We start from the raw sequence: 20,673 nt of genomic DNA on the forward strand, positions 1-20,673 counted from the left end.
ACCTGAGCTGAAATCAAGAATCTGTCTCTTACCTGACTGAGCCACCCAGGCACCCCAACAAGCTTAATTTTTGAAGTCACATGGAATAGGTGTCTATAAGGAAGCAGGAGAGTCTAATTTCTATAAATTAATATGATGTATGCTTTTTTTTTTTTAACGTTTATTTATTTTTGAGACAGAGAGAGACAGAGCATGAACGGGGGAGGGGCAGAGAGAGAGGGAGACACAGAATCTGAAACAGGCTCCAGGCTCTGAGCTGTCAGCACAGAGCCCGACGCGGGCTCGAACCCACGGACCGTGAGATCATGACCTGAGCCGAAGTTGGACGCTTAACCGACCGAGCCACCCAGGCGCCCCTGATGTATACTTTTGATAAACTGTACAATAATTGTATTTGATACCATGTTCTTTTTAAGAAATCATGTTATTATTTATTCAATTTATAGTGCTTGAGCTAAGTTAGGTTTGATTTCTAACCTAGAAAGAACTCTTACGTTAGAGTTCCAAGGTGAGCCTCGTATATTTGAGTATATTTTTATTTTTTTTTAATTTATTTACTTTATTTTAGAGAGAACATGAGTGCTCATGAGAGCAGGGGAGAGGGTCAGAGCAAGAGAGAAAGAATTTCAAGCAGGCTCCATGCTCAGCATAGAGCCTGATGTGGGGCTTGATCCCATGACCCTGGGATCAAGAGTCAGACACTCAACTGACTAAGCCACTTAAGTGGCTAAGTACTTAAGTACTTAATTAAGTACTAAGTACTTAATTTAGATATTGAAATGCTATATATTATGGATTTTAGAAGCTTTAAGAAATTCCCTAAAAATAGAGATCTATGGTAATTAATTGGCTTTACTACTACTACTACTACTACAGAATTTTAGCAATGCCTTTCTGTATTGTAAGTTTGGGTTTTGAATAGTGGGTTGTGAGAAATAAATTGGAAATCTTGTCTCTGTGGGTTGGAATCTGGTGTGGCTTCAAAGGACAAACAAAATATTTTAGCATGTACATGCCAGGTAAAATTTCAAATGGATTTTCCATAGGGTACAAACTTTTGAAGCCAAATAATATAAAGGGATTTTATACTTACGGGCAGACTCCTGTTGAATTACATTGGTTTTGTTAATTTATGGTGGGGAAATCAATAGCTGATGAAGCAAACAACTAAAGAAATATCTTGTACAGTTTGTTTCTGTCCACTTATGACACGTTGTTTGGGGAGGAGTTCTGAGGTGACGTGTAAGACTTGGTATCCTAAAAGTCTGGTGGGTTTTTTCTTTATATTTTTAAAATGACAGGTGTATTTCAAGATCTAGAATATCTTGTTTTGCTTCAAGGAATTGTCCTAGAAGAATTGAAATTAGTTTCACATTTATAATTATACTTAAATGAAGATATATATGTTTTCTTCTTTTCTTCTAATTTATTTGAGAATTTTAGGAAAGGAATATTGTGCTGCTAGTAGAGTGGCCGGTGTACAAGGGTCTAGGTGAATTTATTGTCTTTCAGCTTGCATTATTCTTATTTATATGAGTGGCTGGAGATGTCACATGTAATTTGAGGTCTACATCTGGTTTTATGTTGAGTGAATCTGATTTAGGCTCGGCTATCTTCAATGGTGATTTTCCCAGCTGTAAATTAGGAATTTGGCATAGAAAACTGTGTGGTTTTGTGTAAGTAGAATTCAGATTGTGATGTTTTCTGTCACTTCATAATTCTAATTTTAGAGTTTCGGTTTTTAAAGCAGAATAATTCACTCCAGAAAAGTCTAAAATCTGGTTACTCATATATTGCCAGGAACATTGATGGTCAATGGTTTGAGTCAAACTGAGTATCTTTTATTAGAAATATGGTGAATAGTTTTACTTATCCACTCAGAATTGTAGCCATGAACTTTATTTTGTTTTCTTGATTTCAAGTTTTTATTTAAATTCTAATTAGTTAACATATATGGTAAAATTGGTTTCAGGTGTAGTGTTTAGTGATTCATCACTTCGTGTAACACACAGTACTTTTCTATCTTGTAAAGACTACAGGAAACCCTTTGTATTTGCATTCTCAAATGTCTTGGAAGCAGAGATACTACGGGATTTTTCCTTCACTGGTAATAAAAAGGGAGGAGTAGGGGATAAATGTGCAGCATGAACCACTCGTTGCTGTTTGCCTTTCCTTAAAAAAAAAAAATTCACCTTTCAAATTAGTGGTCTGAAGTGGACAGGGTTTCAATTGGAATATGGCAGGTACCACAAAGTCTTTCCTTGTAGTTATTACCTACTTGTGCAGTGCCATCTATTTGATTATAAATGCCTTGAGGATTGAGTTTACTATATATTCATCTTTGTATTCTGTTACACTTAGCTGCTCACATAATTTACACAGATAAGTGTAGTGGGCAGTTGAGTTAAATTGGATTGGCTTGAATTGGAGGGGATGAGGATTAGGCAGATGGGAAAACAGGGCTAGTCTGAGGGAAGTTAAAAGTCTTTTAGTCCTTCTAGATATCTTGTTTTAGTTTAAGTAATCAAGATGGTGATGTTTTATTTACCTTTAAAACCGTTATAGTTGACGAGTCAGAAATTGTAGTGTATCCTTCTCTGTTACCAGCTGGCAATTTACCTTTCAATAAGCTGTTCTGGTTAATAATTCTGGTGGCTAAAAAATACCATTACATATATTGTTTCAGAGGATAATTCTCATGAATTAATTTCTAGACTAACTTCTTCAGTCTTTTTCTGCTCCCCACCTCCCCATTTAAAAAACGAATGTGGAATTTGCATATATTGTGAAATGTACAGATGGGGGGTGTAGAATTCATTGTGTTTGACATATATATAACTGTGTACTATATACTCCAATCAAGATAGGAAATATTTCCATTTTCCCAGAAAGTTCTTTCGTTGACCTTATGCTCTCTCTATAGACCATTTTACCCCATCCTCTGATCCACTCTTCTGATTTCTTTTTCATAGGTTAGTTTTACCTGTTATTGAACTTCATATAAATGGAATTACACAGTATGTACTCTTGGTGACTGGCTTGTCACCCAACATGTTTTTGATTTTTTTTTTTTATTATTAAGTCTGTTGCTTTAGTCTGACACATAACATAAAATTTACTGTCTTCACCATTTTAAAGTATACAGTTCAGTGGCATTAAGTGTAATCACGTGGTGTTATCATCACCACCATCCGTCCACAGATCTGTTTGCATCTTGCAAAACTGAAACTTCATCCTTATTTCTTAATTAAAAAAAAAAAACAACGTTTCCTAAAAAGAACATAGGGAAAAAAGAAAAGCATAGGGGTGCCTGGGTGGCTCAGTTGGTTAAGTGGCCAACTTCGGCTCAGGTCATGATCACAGGGCTTGAAGGCTCCTGAGTTTGAGCCCTGTATCGCTCTGTGCTGACAGCTCAGAGCCTGGAGCCTGCTTCAGATTGTGTCTTCCTCTCTCTCTGCCCCTCCCTGCTTGCACTCTGTCTCTGTCTTTTTCTCAAAAATAAATAAATATTTAAAGAACAAAAAGAGCTTATATTACAATCTCCTTTATCCAACTCGATTGGATATTGCTTATAAAATTTTTGGCTAGAGTGGTTAGTCATAAAAATGTTATGTATATACCTTAAAACATAGTATATATTTATAACCCAGTGTTTTGATATTAAGCCCACATCTTTTCTATGAACATAGGTCTCCTGATTGAAATTAATCATAGCCTTTCTTAAATCACATCTATCACCATTATCTTCAGTATCTAGTTTCATTTTCCTTTTAGGTATGATGAGACAGTTGAAAAATAGTCCCAGTGGTTACTGTTCTAAATTTTCTAGTCTTAATTCTTGAAAATATTTTTTTAAAAAGCAACTAGACTTTATCAAATTGTTATGAAATGTTCAACTTACTCAGGGAAATGATGACTTCCAGGTCTTATAGATTTTAAAATATTTAATCATATAATTATATTAGCAAATAAATTGGATTAAATATGTTTAGAGCAAAACAACTGATTCTTACTAGTGTATAGTCAACTCATGGGAGGATAGGTATAGGGTCATGTCTTAGTAGCCTTGACACTTTCCTTCACACAGTAAGAATCAAAAGCATTGGGGCATATATGTTTCTTTCATGATTAATTTATGAGTTACTTAATGGAAGACAAAGAAATTTGTACTGTAGATACTAAGTTGATAATTTAAAAGTCTCTAAAAGTTTCATTATTATACTATAAACAGGTAGTCTGCTGTCTTCTCTATTGTCATAGTGAGTTTATTTGTACATAAAATTAAATTGTAGTTTTGGTTTGTTGTCTGTCGTTCAGCACAGAACTCCCAAAACTTAGTTGCTTAAACAACTATTTTATTTTGCTCACAATTTTGTGGGTCGGGAATTTGGGAAGGATTTTGATGGCTGTGTACTGTTGTGTCCTCTAGCACTGAGGCTGCCATTTCTGGAAGAGTGGGAGATTCATTAGGTGTTTTTCTCTTGATGTGGTCTCTCCACATGGCTATTTTGGGTTACTTTACAACATAGTAGTCTTAGGATAGTAAAATTTCTTCTGTGGAGAAGCATCATCCAGAGCAAGTTTTCCAAAGTACAGGAAGTGAAAGCCATCAATTTCTTAAGGTCTAAGCCTAGAAAATGGTACAGTGTCATTTCTGTCACATACTAGTAGTCAAAGCCATCATGGACCTCATTCAAGGCATGCCATAGATTGGCCATTTTAAATCTGATACAGGCTTAAATGGTGTATACAATTGATGACATTTTTATTTTTAAAGGCCTGAGAATATTTCTGGTGGATGTCAGCATTGAAGTCTGTGGAAGAACACATGGGTCTATATTTAACTGATTCAAATTATAAATGAATATGAAACATCTGGAGAGAGTAAAACTGATGAAGGGTAGAATGCTGGCAGCAACATCATTATAGTAATGGCTAATTTATCAGTTCTGATTTATCAGTTAAGTTCTAATTTATCACTTCAGCTCCTGTTCTACCGTTCAGTTTGAGTTATAGTGCTTCATAGCATTAAAAAAAAAAGAAAAGGAGGAAAACAAAGTACAGTAACATATGAATTTGAGTTTTAATCTTTTGGCAGGATGCAAATACCATTTGGTGTCCTGGTAAAAGACATTTTAGACAACAGTGTGAGTTGGTTTTAAGTGGACTAGGTCATTTTAAAATAAATTTAATGGTTGCAAGTAACTGTTTTCTTCTTTGTTACTAATGCTAGAAGTAGTGTCATTTATGTACATATGTTGGTAAAATTTACTATTGATTTTAAATATAGTATCCTTTATCATCTCTAATGATAAAGGAAAATCAGATCTTCTGAGTATCATTTCATTTCAGTGACACACTATGGTCTTTTTTGATGATCAATGAAGACTCAGGGAAGAATATCTAAAATGGTCATTAGAAATAATTTATTTCATTAGGCTTTGTTGTACTTTGCTCTTCGAAATAATACACTTTTATTAAGATCAGCCAACATTTGAGCATGTGTAATGTTTTGTTAGATCTGAGAATATCTAGAGTTAGTTGATTTACTCTGTCAAATGAATGTAATTAATAATGTTGTTGAATTATTTTTTGAATAAAGCAGGAATGGAAATACTCTTCCTTTCCTTGTGATTGTTTGGTGCTGGCACCTGTTTTCCTGATGGTGTCAAGAAGAATTACTTTCAGATGTTAAATCCACTATAATTTTAAGAGATCCTTCTCATTAGGGAGAGTGGTATTTCCAGTGACTTTTAAAACATTGTTATTAGTTATGACTCATTAAATTTCTTATGTACTTTTATTGTTACATAATTCATAGAAATTAATATTTTTTGTAGTCATTAACTTATTTCCCTTATTTTATATAAATATATATTAGGTAGAGGCAGTTTTCTGTGGAAGAGTGTTTCTGTTTGGTTGTATTCTTTTATATATAATATAGATACCATGAGTGACAGTATAAAATTACATTTATAAGCTTAGTGTCACTGTGTGTTTGTATGTATTTTAATTTGGGTAATTTCTTTTGATTTATTTTGAAGTTTACTGATTTTTTTCTCCTTATTCTGTAGAGTCATGATAAGCCCAAAACGAATTTCCCGCTCTGATAGTGTGTTTTTAATCATCAGCATTTACATTTTCCTTTTTTTTTTTTTTTTTGGTAGTTTCCATCTGTCTGTTGATATCCATTTACATATGTTTTCTAACTTTGCATTATATTCTTATATTATGCACAGTTGCTTTTTTTTTTTTTTAAGTTCTTGTCATCTGGATCATTTCTTGGTCTAGCTTTGTTGATTTATTTGTCTCTTGAGTCATTTATTTCTTCCTTTCTCCTTCCTTTCCTTGTTTGTCTTATAATTGTTGTCACCCTCTATAAAGAAGAGTGACATAAATTGTATTTATACCATAAATTGGACATACCTCTTTTTCTTCAGGTCATTGATGTTAGGGTTTCTAAAATATACTAAGTTAATGCATTATGAAACTAAGGCAGATATGTAATAAATTGACAAACTAATTCAAAGGAAAATGCATTGTAAGCCAAAACATTTTAAATGCTTTTAAAAAAAAATGTTCATTTATTTTTGGGAGAGAACAAATGGGGAGGGGCAGAGAGAGGGGGATGGAAGGTCCGAAGCGGGTTCTGCGCTGACAGGCTGAAAGCAGGGATCCCATTGTGGGGCTTGAACTCAAGATCCACTAGATCCATGACCTGAGCTGAAATCAAATGCTCAGCCAACTGAGCCAGCCAGGTGCCCCTCGAAACATTTTAAAAGAGAAATATTTAAGTTTCATTTTACATACTTTTTGAACGTATGTATGTATAAGTAAAAGAAAACCTTTTTATTTTAAAATAACTATAGATTTATAAGAATTTGCAAAGATAATACAGAGAAGTCCTGCTTATTACTTACCTTCCAGTTTCCCAAGTGGTTTCATTTCGTGTAACTACAGTACAATATCACAACCAGGAAACTGATATTGATAACAATGTGTGTGTATAGTTTTGTGTCATTTTATTGCATCTGTACATTTGTGTAACCATTACTAAATCAAAATACAGAACTGTTCCATCATCAATAAGATCTCCTTTGTACTACCCTTTTATAGTCACTCCTACTCCCTCCCTCTCCATCATTCTTTAACTTCTAGAAACCACTCATTTGTTCTCCATATTTACAACTTTGTCATTCTGAGATTGTTATATAAATGGAATTAACAGTATGTGACCTTTTGAGATTGGCTTTTTTTTTCACTCAGTATAATGCCTTTGACATCCATTCAACTCATTGCGTGTTTTGATAGTTTTTTTTTTTCTATTTCTTTTTTTTTTTTCCTTTTTAATGCTGACTAATACTTCAGTGGTGTGGATGTGGCACAGTTTGTTTATTATTTTAGGACATTTTGGTTGTTTCCAGTTTTTGGCTACTAAAAATAAAGCTATGAACAATTACGTACAGATATTTGTGTGGATGTTAAGTTTTCCTTTTTCTGAGAAAATCCCCAGAAGGTCTATTGCTAGATCTTATGGTAAGTATTGTTTAACTTTTAAAGTAACTGACAAATACATTTTTCAGAGTGGCTGTACCATTTTATATTTGCACCATCAGTGTTTGAAAGATTTTTTCTCTACATTTTTGCCATCATTTGGTATTGTCACTGCTTTTTATTTAACCGTTCTAATAGGTGTGTAGTGATATTGCACTGTTTTCTTAATTTACATTACTCTAATAACTAGTGATACTGAATGTCTTATAATTTGCTTGTCATTCTCTGTGTGTATCCTCTTTGGTGAAATGTTTATATTTTATCCATTTATCCATTTTCTAATTGGATTTTGTTTTGTTTTACCTTTGAGTTTTGAGAGTTCTTTATGTGGACTTGAGTCCTTTGTCAGCAGATACGTGGTTTGTAGATATTTTTTCCTAGTCTGTAGCTTTTATTATGGCATTGTATTTCCTTTTCTTTTCTTTTTTTGAAATGATTTCAGACATATGGAAAAGTTACACATAGTCCAAATAATTCCTGTGTACTCTTCACCCAGATTTCCCTAATGTTAACATTTTACCACATTTAAAAAAAAAATAATTCTCTCTGTCTCTGTGTCTCTCTCTCTCTGTATGCATCTGTGTGTGTGTGTGTGTGTGTGTGTGTGTGTGTGTGTGTGTATACATACACATATAGGCAAAAAATATATTTATTATAACAATAGGAAAACAGTCTGAACAATAGAAGTACAAAAATAAAGAACCTCTGGATTTGGTCATGATGGCGTAATACAGATTGGATTACCATCTTACTATATTTTTACTTTTTTAATTTTTAATTACATCCAAGTTAGTTAACATATAGTGCAATAATGATTTCAGGAGTAGATTCCAGTGATTTATCCCCTATGTATAACACCCACTGGTCATCCCAAGTGCCTTCCTTAATTTCCCTTACCTATTTAGCCCAACCCCCCACCCACAACCCCTTCAGTAACCCTCAGTTTGTTCTCTATATTTAAGAGTCTCTTGAGGTGCCTGGGTAGCTCAGTCAGTTAAGCTTCTGACTTTGGCTCAGGTCATGATCTCACAGCTTGTGGGTTTGAGCCCTGTGTCGGGCTCTGTGCTGACAGCTCAGAGCCTGGTACCTGCTTCAGATTCTGTGTCTCCCTCTCTCTCTGCCCCTCCCCTGTTCGTATTCTGTGTCTCTCTCAAAAATAAATAAACATTAGAAAAAAATTAAAAAAAGTCTCTTATGTTTTGTCCCCCTTCCTGGTTTTATATCATTTTTGCTTCTCTTCCCATATGTTAATCTGTTTTGTATCTTAAATTCCATACATGGGTGAAGTCATATGATCTTTGTCTTTCTCTGACTAATTTCGCTTAGCATAATACCCTCTAGTTCCATCCACATAGTTGCAAATGGAAGGATTTCATTCTCTTCGATTGTGGAGTAATAGTCCATTGTATGTATACATACCACATCTTCTTTATCCATTCATCCACGATGGACATTTGGGCTCTTTCAATACTTTGGCTATTGTTGATAGTGCTGCTATAAACTTGGGGTGCATGTGCCCCTTCGAAACAGCACACCTTGGATTATCATCTTACTTCAAATGACTATAATACTGGACAAGATAATGAAGCAACTATTTTTAGGCATTCAACAAGAGACAGCACAGGGCTATGGTCCTTCAGAAATAGGAGGCATAGGAAGTTTTCCCTGACCTAAGCAATGGATACCAACTAGGGTAAAGGAAACAGAGGTTAGAATTCCAACTGATGCAGTCGGAATTTGCAGGCAGGGTACTGGAGAGGGAGTTGCATAGAAGTAACTTAAGAAATCTGCATAGGGTTTCCTTTAAATGTTAAAAATCTTAAATACATATGCACCTAATAACAGAGCTTCAAAATACATGAAGGAAAACGTGATTGTGTAGGACAAAAAGACATATTTGCAATGGTAGTTGAAGTTTTTCTCTCTTACTATTTGTTACAAGTAGAGAGAAGAGGTATAAAAAACTTGAACACTTTCACCAATGTGACCTAGGTGACATTTGTAGACCGCTACATTTGTAGACCACTGTACCCAGTAGTTTCAGAATATACATTCTTTTCATATGCACATGGGATTTTTACCATGTCTTTCTTTTGGGTATGTAGTGGAGAGCTTCATGATGGACATTTGGATTGTTATTGTGTACTTTTAACTTTTTTTGTGTTCAGTGGCTATGAAGTAGCAGTAGCATTCCATTGTTTTAACATTTACATTTCCCTGGTGATCTTTGAGGTTGAGAGTCTTATTTATTCAACAGAATACATTGAGCACCACCTCTATGCCAGTTACTTCTAGGTGCTGGAGATAAATTGGTGACCAAACTGGTAACAATTCTTGTTCTTGTGGAGGTTCTGTTTACCGTGTATGTGGGAGGCAAACAATAATTATAATTCAGTAAATATGTGAAAAAGTGGTGAGTGCTGTGCAAGGAAGGAGGAATCAGGAATGCTGAGGGGAAGGTTTTATCATTTAACATCGGATAGTTTCAGTGGAAATGATACTCGAACCAAGACCTGGGAGAGGTAAGAAAGGCAAATAGTTGTCTGAGGAAAGAGTATTCTAGGTAGAAAGGATAGTCCATGCAGTCTTAAGGCATTAAAAAAAAAAAGCTGGCTACTTGTATTAATATTATCCAAAATCAACTTAAAAATCATGTTAGGGCTTGGTCATTTTATAATGGTAAAAAGTTAACTTTATAAAGAAAATATAGCATCAAATATACAGCAAAAAATGGGTAGTTATGTAGAGAGAAAGTGGTACTATTATAGTGAAAAATTTTAACTGACCATCGATAAAGGTAAAAAAAAAAATCAGCAAGGATGCAGATCTGAATAATACACTTTGTGTACATACATAGAACTTAGTATATTTAAACTAAAAAAGACATATAGTCATGGCTAAATCAGAGATTAAAAAGATAATGAGAAATAAAAGCCATGTTAATCAAAAGGAAGAAGTAAAATTGTTTTTGTTCACAGATGATATGATATTATATGTGGAAAACCCTGAAATTACACACACACACACACACAAATTGTTGGAACTAATAAATGAATTCAGTGAAGCAGCTGGAGACAGAGTCAATACACAAAAACCAGTTGCATTTCTATACAGTAACAATGAACAATCTGAAAAGGAAATTAAGAAAACAGTTCAATTTACAGTAGCACCAAAAAAGAATAAGATACTTACTTAGGAGTTAACTAAGGATTGAAGGCTTATATAATTAAAACTATAAAACATTTCTGAAAGAAAGACGACATAAATAAATGGAAAGGCATCCCATGTTCATGGATTGGAAAATTTAAGATTCTTAACATGTCAATACTAATCCTAAATGATGTACAGATTTAATGCAATCTCTATCAAAATCCCACTGATATTTTTTGCACAAATAGATAAACCATCCTAAAATTTATATGGAATCTCAAGGGACGCTGAATAGCCAAAATAAACCTGAAAAATAGAACAAAGCTGGATGACTCACATTTTTTAATTTAAAAACTTACTATAAACTAAGCAATCAAAATAGCGTGGTACTGGATAAAGACAGGTATATAAATCTGTGGAATAGAATAGAAAGCCCAGAAATAAACCTTCCCATATATGGTGAAATGATTTTTGGTAGAGGTACCAAGATCATTTAATGGACAAAAGAGAGTGTTTTCAACAAGTAGTTCTGGGAAAAGTAGATATCCACATGCAACAGAATGAAGTTGGAATCTTTACTAATAGTATATACACAAATTAATTCCTAATGGACCCTTGATCTAGTGTAAGACCTAAAACTAAAAAAGTTTAAAAAAAATAGAGGGCAAAACTTTGACATTGGATTTAACAATGGTGTCTTGGATATGACAGTAAGATGTCTTGCATAAGCAAGAAAAAAAAAACAAATTAGACTTGATGAAAATATTTAAAAGTTTGTGCATCAACAGGTATAAACTGTCACCAGTAAAAAGTTAACCTAAAAAATAGGAGGAAATATTTGCAAATAAAGGATTAATATCTAGGATATATAGAGGGCTCCTAAAACTCAACAACTGAAAACAAAGCACCAGATTAAAAAATGGGTGAAGGATTTGAATAGACATTTTTGCAAAGAAGGTATGCAAATGAACTTATGAAAAGATAGTCAAAATCATTAATTTGCATTAGGGAAATACAAATCAAAACTATAATGAGTGGCGCCTGGGTGGCTCAGTCAGTTAAGTGTCTGACTTCGGCTCAGGTCATGATCTCATAGTCCATGAGTTCGAACCCCGCATCAGGCTCTGTGCCGACAGCTCAGAGCCTGGAGCCTGCTTAGGATTCTGTGTCTCCCTCTCTCTCTATCTGCTCATGCTCTGTCTCTGTCTCTCCCCTGCTCATGCTCTGTCTTTCTCTGTCTCAAAAATAAATAAAAACATTTAAAAAAATTAAAAAAAAAACCCTATCCAATAAAGAAGAAATAGTAAGTGTTGATGAGGATATAGAGAAATTGGAACCCTTGTGTGCTGTTACTGGGAATGCAAAATGGCGCAGCTGTTGTGTAAAATGGTACGGTAGTTCCTCAAAAGTAAAACTAGAATTACCATGTGATCCAGCAATTCCACTTCAAGGGAAATACCCAAAAGAATTAAAAGCAGGTTCTTAAACAGGTATTAGTACACCAATGTTAATAGCAGTATTTTTCATGATAGCTAAAACATGGAAACAACCCAAATATCTATTGAGAGGTGAATGGATAAACAAAATGTGGTATACATTAAACTATTATTCAGCCTTAAAAAGGAAGGAATTTCTGTCATGTGCAACAATATGGAAGAACTTTTAAGGACATTGTGCTGTGTGAAATAACCCGTCACAGCAAGGCAAATACTATATTATTCCAATTATGTGAGATACTTAGAGGAGTCATAATCATAGAGACAGAAAGTAGAGGAATGGTTGTCAGGGGTTGGGGAGGAGGGGAATGTGGAGTTATTGTTTAACATGCAGAGTTTCAGTTTTGTGAGATGAAAAGTGTTTTGGAGATGGATGGTGGTGATTGCACAACAGTATGAATGTTCTTTATGCATTGTATAAGCTATACAGTGTACTGAACTGTACAATTAAAATGGTTAAGATAATAAATTTTATGTTTATTTTAGCACAGTAAAAAACAATATAATGACAATATTCTTAGCAACTATATGTCAACTGTTTTTTTTTAAACTTAGTCACATTTCTAGAAAAATATTGAGAGAGAAATTAAAAGTCTGAATCATCCTATAATTATAAGAAATAGAATCTTCCCACAAAGAAAGCAACAGGCCCAGATGTTTGCTAAGCAAGTTTCTACCAAAATTTTAAGAAATACATTATTCCAATCTGTTGCAATCATTTTAATTAATAGAAGAGGGGTATTGCACCAGCTAGTTCTGAAAGCCCTCCATAACCCTGATTTCTAAAACAGATGAAGACATTACAAGAAATGAAAATTACAGGGGCAACTGGGTGGCTTAGTCAGTTAAACATCTGACTCTTGATTTTGGTTCAGGTCATGATCTCACAGTTGTGAGATCTAGCCCCACATTGGCTCTGTGCTGAGTGCAGAGTCTGCTTGAGATTCTCTCATTCTCTGCCTCTCTCTCAAAATAAATAAACCTTTTAAAAAATGAAAATTTTCTCATGACTGTAGATGTAGAAATCTCAAATAAGATATTAGCACATTGAAACCAACTTTGTAAGAGAAGGCAGACACTATTGCCATGTTGGGTTTATTTCAGGTATACAAGAAGGGTTTACTATTATATGATCCATAAATGTAAATGATGACAGTAGATTAAAAAGAGAAAAATCATGATAACTTCAATAGATAACAAAAATTTGATAATCAATGTAAATTCATGGTAAGAATGCTTAGTAATTAGGAAAATAGGGAAATTCTTTAATCCACTGGGATAATTAAAAAGTCATCAGCACATAGCTTTTAAAGTGGGGAAATATTAAAAACATTTCCTTTAAAAACAGGAATGATATAGGCATGGTTGCCACTCATCTATCACCCATTCTAGTTATTATTGCTATGTAACAAGTCCTGTTAAACTTAATGACATAAAACAGCTATTATGCTCATGGGTTCTGAGAGTCAGACTAAGAAGGCTTGTTACTGATCCACCCTTGGTAATACATCAGTGGTATGACTTGAACACTAGACGATGACTAGGGGATGGGATCATCTGGAAGTATGTTCATATATCTGGTGATTTGATATCAGTTGGTAGTTTGGGGACTCAGGCAGTCAGTTGGAAAATTTACATATGGCTTCTCTATGTGGTCTGTCCAGATGGTGTGGTTTGGCCTTTTTCACATCATGGCAGCTAGGTTCTAAGTGCAAACAGTACTAGAGCAGAAATGCAGTGCATTTTTATGCACTATCTGGGGAAGTTATACAGTGTTAGTTCTGGTGTTGTGTATTGGTTGTGGAAGTTGTAATTATCTACATAGATTCAAGGGGAAGGACAGAAACTCTACACATCATTGGGAGAAGTATGAATGTTCTAGTCTTAGAAGAATATGTGAGTTGCGAGATGTTTTTGTCCCTATCTTTGGAAAATATAATCACCTTGCCTCTTGTGTTGGAGGACATAACCAATGCTTTAAGATAAGAAAAAGTAATTAGAGGTGTTAAATTTGGAAAGGAAGAAATGAAAGTATTATCTGGAGTCAGTATGATCACTTACATGTAAAGTCAAAAGAATATAGGTAAATTATTGGATGTAAGAGTTTTGCAAAGATGAATATATATAGACAGACTAGTATACAGAAAGTAATTGCATTTTTTGTAACAGTGACAGCAAACATACTTTAAAAGGACGTTAAAATAGTGTCATGGGATATCAATATCTAGTAATAAACAGCAAAGACATATAAGACTTCTTTAGGGAAAATTGTACTACTCTATTAGTAGACATTAAAAAAGACTTTATCACTGTATATTTGAGTTGTAAGATACACCATGTTCATGGGCAGAATGGCTGAATATCAAAGACTTCATTTCTACTGAAATAATTCTACATCCAGAAACAAATCCACTTATTTATGGAGCTTTGGTATCTGATAATGATGGAATATCAGATTAGTGAGGAAAGAAGTTACTATGTAATAAATGAAATTGACCAAAAAAAATGGATCTCTGCATCCACCATATATAAAAGTTAAATTGCAGATTGTTTAAGTACGTGTCAAAAATAAAATATTAACTTTGTAGAAACTATGGGTGTATATCTTTTAGACCTAAGGATAGTAAAGGATTTAAAAACAAAGGCTAAAAATTGCAAAGTTATAAAAGAATAAATTAATAGAGTTAACATACTAAGAATTTTTGTTCATCAAAAGCTACCTTCAAGGAAGTGAAAAAATAAGTTATAAAATGGAGGATATTTGCAATATACAAAGCTGACAATGATTAATATCAAGAATATTTTTTAAAAGTTGTATAAATCAAAAGTCACAGACAAAAAAGCTATTTCACAAAATAGGTATTTCACAAAAGAGTATATGGTAAATAATCATGAAGAGATTTCAACTTCATTAATAATTGGGGAAATCAAATTAGGTATACACAGTGAGATACCATTTAAAATCAAGTGTTGGAAAGGGGGAGGATTCACAGAACTTTTATACATTACTCCACAACTACAATTTCTGCAACCATTTGGAAAATAATTTTTCATGATCCCGTGAAGTTAAATTTAGACAAACTTTACAACCCAGTGATTTTACTTGTAGGCATATACCCAAGAGAAATACTGTGTATATACAAAAGTAGATGTCTTGGAGAATGTTCATAGCAGTTCTGTTCTCAATAACAAAGTAGACACTCAAATGTCTACTGACTGGAAAGTGACCGAATAAACTGTGGTATATTATGGTAGTTAAAAAATGAATGGTAGCTGAAATAATACTGGTGACATAATATGTGAAAAAGTTGTCTGCCAAATTTATATGTCATGGGATACCCTTTAAAAATAGCCAAAATAAAAATAGTATACTTTTTGGTAGTAGTTACAGATGAGATAAAACTTTATTAATTTGAAAGCAGGGGAATGATGAAAAATAAATTGAGAATTGTGTCCTAAGGAAGGGTTACATGTAATTTATTGTTAGGATCTTTGGTTTATGCTTGGTGGTGGGTTTCCATAAGCTGATTTTATAAAAAAAACAAAAGTAATAATAACAATAACAACAACAATACCAGATGCTTTAGGGCAGGGATATGACAGGGAGGCCATGTAGCTAGAACAGAGTAGGTTAGGGGGAGTTATAAATGAGGTCAGGGAAGCACTGGGGGCCTCTAATTAGATCTAATAGAGGAAAAAACACATTCTTAACAGGGGTTTAAAGCTATTTATGAATAAAGTATTTGAACACTAAGTTTATAATTTCACTCTTGTCTATCCAGAAGAGTTTTGTGGATATTGTATCAGAATAACTATGTTCCAGGTAGATGTGATTAGTAAATATATCTATCCAGATAAATGGGACTTCACTATAAACAGAAAAAAAATGTAAATGAGAGCATTTGAAACCATAAAAGAAGTGAAACACTTTCTTATTGGAGACAGCATTAAATTTGTGATCTTCTGCACCTGATAATGTCAACACTGTTTTTACTGTGTTGTTGTATAATATTTTTCTCTATTTTTTCTTGTATAGTGTTTCCTTTTATGCCTTAATATTGTGATATAATTGTAGGCTTTTTATAGAACTTATTTTTACTTTAAAAATTTTTTTTCTTTTTAAATGTTTTTTATTTTTGAGAGAGAGAGAGAGGAGAGAGAAAGAGCAGGGGAGGGGCAGAGAGAGAGAGAGAGAGAGAGAGAGAGAGAGAGAGAGAGAGACAAAATCCGAAGCAGGGTGCAGGTTCTGAGCTGTCAGCACATATCCCGATGTGGGGCTTGAACTCATGAGTCATGAGATTATGACCTGAGCTGAAGTCAGATGCTTAACTGACTGAGCCACCCAGGTGCCCCCTTATTTTTACTTTTAATGATTAATGCCAATGCAAGTCACAGCTTTGTCTTCGTGCTTTACTTTGCTTATCAGTGAGGCTCCAAAGTTCATGCCTCAGAGAGATGGATTTTTCATTGTTAGTTTGAAAGCTTTGGAGTTGACATTGACATGATGATAGTCTTAGAGTTTAAAACTTCATTGTTTTGTAAGGAGTTGTCCAGTGTGATAAATGGATTGGAGAGCAGGATGACTAGTAAGTTCTGATAATTTTCAAGAAATAGTGGTAGATATCTGAATCACAGGGATGATCACTAGAGGAGAAAGGAAAGGAAGAGTGGAGAAACTAATATAGGATTGAATAACATACTTGACTACGGTGTAAAGCAAAGAATAAAAGGTGACACCTAGCTTCTGCATTTTGCATGGATTAAAGAATGATGGTAATATTATTGACTGAAAATGACATATTCAGAATAGAAAATATTTAGAAATTTCTTTTTTTGTTGTTGAAACTTAAAAATAAATTTTTTGGTTTTTTTTGTTTTTGTTTTTGTTTTTTTATGGGGCACCTGGGTGGCTCAGTCGGTTGAGTATACAGATTCAGGTCAAGTCATGATCTTGCAGATCGTGAGTTTGAGCCCCGAGTCAGGCTCTGTGCTGACAACTCAGAGTCTGGAGCCTGTTCGGATTGTGTCTCCCTCTCTCTCTGCCAATCCCTTACTCAACGTTCTCTGTATGTCTCTCCTTTCAAAAAATGAATAAACATTAAAAAAAATTTATCTTTTTTTTAATGTTTATTTTTGAGAGAGAGAGAGAGAGAGAGAGAGAGAGCCCATGCACGAGTTGGGTAGGAGCAGAGCAAGACTAGGACAGAGGATCCAAAGCAGGCTCTGTGATGACAGCAGAGAGCCCAATATGGGGCACGAACTCGTTAACCGTGAGATCATGACCAGAGCTGAAGTTGGAGGCTTAACCGACTGAGCCACCCAGGTGCCCCATTCAGGAAGTTCTTTATGAAAAAGAAAGGAATTTGATTTTAGTCATAGAATAATATATTTAGAGGATCTTACAATGCAGTATCTTAGAAGTCGTGTAATAATTTTTTTCATTTTACATATGAGGGCACTGAGGTCGAGAGAGGTGTGGTGATTTGGCCAGAGTCACATGGTTCAAATATAAATTCTTATATGACTGCAGGGTATGGATGTATTAATGATGAGGATGGTAGCAGAAACTAGGTTATAAAGGGTCATTCATTTCAGCCTGACTAGTTTCTAGATTTTTTTTTATCTCTGCAGCAAGGGTTTCCTCTATGGTTTGTCTGCAGCAAGGTCTTCTATGCTGTTTTCAAGCCCAGCTAGTATTCTTATGACTGTTGTTGTAAATTCTTGTTCAGATATATTGCTTCTATCTATTTTGAGCAAATCCCTGGCTGTGGTTTCTCCTTGATCTTTCTTTTGGGAAGAATTCTTCCATCTTGTCATTTTGTCTAGGATTCTGTCTTTTGCGTGTTATGAAAGCTTGTTATGTTTCTTGCTCCTGAGAGTAATGTTATATTAAGAAGGGGTGATACACTGTCCAGGGCTTGGCACAAAGGTTCATTAATTTCTTGCTAAGAATTTTGACTTCATAAAGTAACAAGGCGCCACTGAAAGGTTTTAACTAGGTGAGTATTTAAAAAGATCACTTGGGTAGCAGAGTGGAGAATGAGTAGAAAGGAGAAAATTGGAAACAGAACTGTTTTGAAGGCTGATGGTATAAGCCAGATGAAATATAATGGGGCTCTAACTAGAGTAAAGATTTGGATACTGAGTGGAGGAGATGGATTCTAGAGGTGTTTAGGACGTAGGATTTGGTTATTGATTTGATGTATGAGGTGAGAGAGAAAAGGAGGCAAAGGTGACTGCAGGATTTTGTCTTGGCCAGCTGTTTTGTAGATGGTAATACCAATCACTGGGTGAAGGTATTTTGGAGGAACAGTAAATTGACTTTGATGGGAGAGATCTTGAGTTCAGTTTTGGTTGTATTGAATTTGAGGTGCCTGCCAAATTGGAAAAGTGACTATTCAATTGTCTGTTGTTTATGTGGGTCTGGAGCTCAGGAGGTGGATCTTAACTAGAGATTTCTTAGCTTATATTTTAAGTGAGTCCAGGGAGTGTTTCTGAAGTGAGATAAAAAGAAGGGGTAGGTTGGAGTATTTAGGAACACCATCATCTAACTGGAAGGCAGAAGAACCTACAAGGGATTGAGAAGAAGCAGCCAGAGAAATAGGAAGAAAGAGGGAAAAGAAGTATGGTTGTCTTGTAAACCACGGGGTGAGAGTGTTTTGAGAAGGAAAGACTGGTCAAATGTTGTTAGTGTTCAAATAAGACAAGGAATTGAAAGTGTCTTTTTGCATTTAGTGAAAAGGAGGTAATTGGTTGCAGGCATGGGCTGTAAGAATACAGCACTTATGAAGTTGAGCTGTGAAAAGGAGAGGTCTGTGGTTGGAAAAGAATGTGTAGTTGAGGATGGTTTTGCTTTTGTTTTTGTTTTGTTTCATTTTTAAAGATGTAGGAACTGGAGCATGTTTCAGTGTTTTGGGAAGAGCCAAATAAGAGGAGGAAGTTCAGTATTTAAGAGAAAGAACGATTGAGAGAGCCAAGTCTCTGAAAACACAGATGGAGGAATTAGCTTTAAGAACACAGAGGGATTCCTCCTTCAGTGTGAGCAGAAGAAAGTGGGATAGCTTGGTACAGATGCTGGTAACTATAGTTTTGGTAGAAAGAAGTTAAGGAACTTCTCTAAAAATGCCTTCTGTTTTAGCAGGAGGATTGGTCATGTGTTTTGAATACAGAAAGGAGTGAAAAGGTTGGAAGTTTGAGGAGTATTGAGAATCTTTGACATAGTTTCTGGAGAATTAGAAGTGGCTTAAAGAGAGAAAAAAATGGGTATGGATAGGCAGCACTGTGAATCCAGTGAATTACAGTGAATTGTCTTAAGTTCTCGGCAGAAGTTAGGTAATTGGGTATTGGTGGTGTTCTTGGGGAGAGCCATTATCAGTTGCCTTGTACCACTCCAGATTTGAGTCAGTTGAGAAGTAGAACCAAGTCATAGGAATCAGAAAAGTGCTTTTATTATTAAAGGTTTAATGTAAATGTGGTTTGGACTGAGGTGGAAATGAGGTCTCTCACAAGTTCTCTTCTGAATTCCTATTACTCATCTAGTCACAAGCTAAAAAACATGTCTTCATGCTAAGGAAATGAAGTTTTTCTCTGATGAGCTTCACTCATGGGAGCTGCACTGGAGGAATAATATGTTAACGGGCACACAGTTCCCAGTGAGAAACTCGAAGAGCTTGTACTGTGTATGCACAGTACTGTGTGTGGGAATTCTATACATTAATCTCACCCAGTAGGACACCTATGGATGTCCTCCTGTCACTTATTTTGATTATTTTTCTCTTGGAGAGAAGTAAAGATGAGAAAGAGACTGTAGTATTTCTTAAATCTTGTTTCCTTCTATCTAGAGGACTGTGTCCTCTTTTAAAATGTGAGAAGAGGTGATATCTACCCACTAATATTCATTGAGGGCGGAGATTTTGCCAGATAGGGGTATAATTCATACAGTGAGAATTTTGAGTTGACAGTAAAATAGCCATACAAAAGTATTTATTATTTGGTTGGAAATATATGACTGAACCCAGTGAGGTGGTTAATTTTTGGGAAATTTGAGTGGAGCATTAAGATCATGAGAGTGAATGCACTCTTTCAAGGAGAAGATAATGAGACAGGATCATAGATCCATCAGCTGAGGGAAAGATTGCTGTGAAGGAGTTAGAGGAGGTAGAAGAGTTAACCAAAAAGGTTGGAAAATAGAAGAATTAGCCAAAGAGTTGGAAAATAGGTAAGCATTTGGAGAGTCTAAGTGTTTCGCAATTTTTGTTTCTTGTTACCTGCTGGGATATGTAAATTTTCTTGAATGAAGGCTGGCAAAGACAAAAATTTAAGTACAGATGAAAATTACATAAAGGAAAATAGTTACTAGAACTATTAATTGTTTTGGGGATGTTTTCCTATCTGATCATTTATGAATAGAATGTTTTTCAGGTAGTGAATATCTCAGTTTTTTTAACTTGTGACGATATTTTGCCATTGGCAG

General features: G+C 34.7%; 1 protein-coding gene across 4 annotated transcripts in view; it reads left to right on the forward strand.

Moving 5' to 3' along the window:
* Positions 1-20,673, forward strand: part of CCDC91 (coiled-coil domain containing 91) — a 351,169-nt gene that overhangs the window by 51,980 nt on the left and 278,516 nt on the right. The window lies entirely within an intron of this gene.

This window comes from Lynx rufus, unplaced genomic scaffold (assembly GCF_022079265.1).
Source record: "Lynx rufus isolate CCGP_SWC_20201006 ecotype Redwood Valley unplaced genomic scaffold, mLynRuf1.p SCAF_7, whole genome shotgun sequence".
NCBI classification, from domain to species: Eukaryota; Metazoa; Chordata; class Mammalia; order Carnivora; family Felidae; genus Lynx; species Lynx rufus.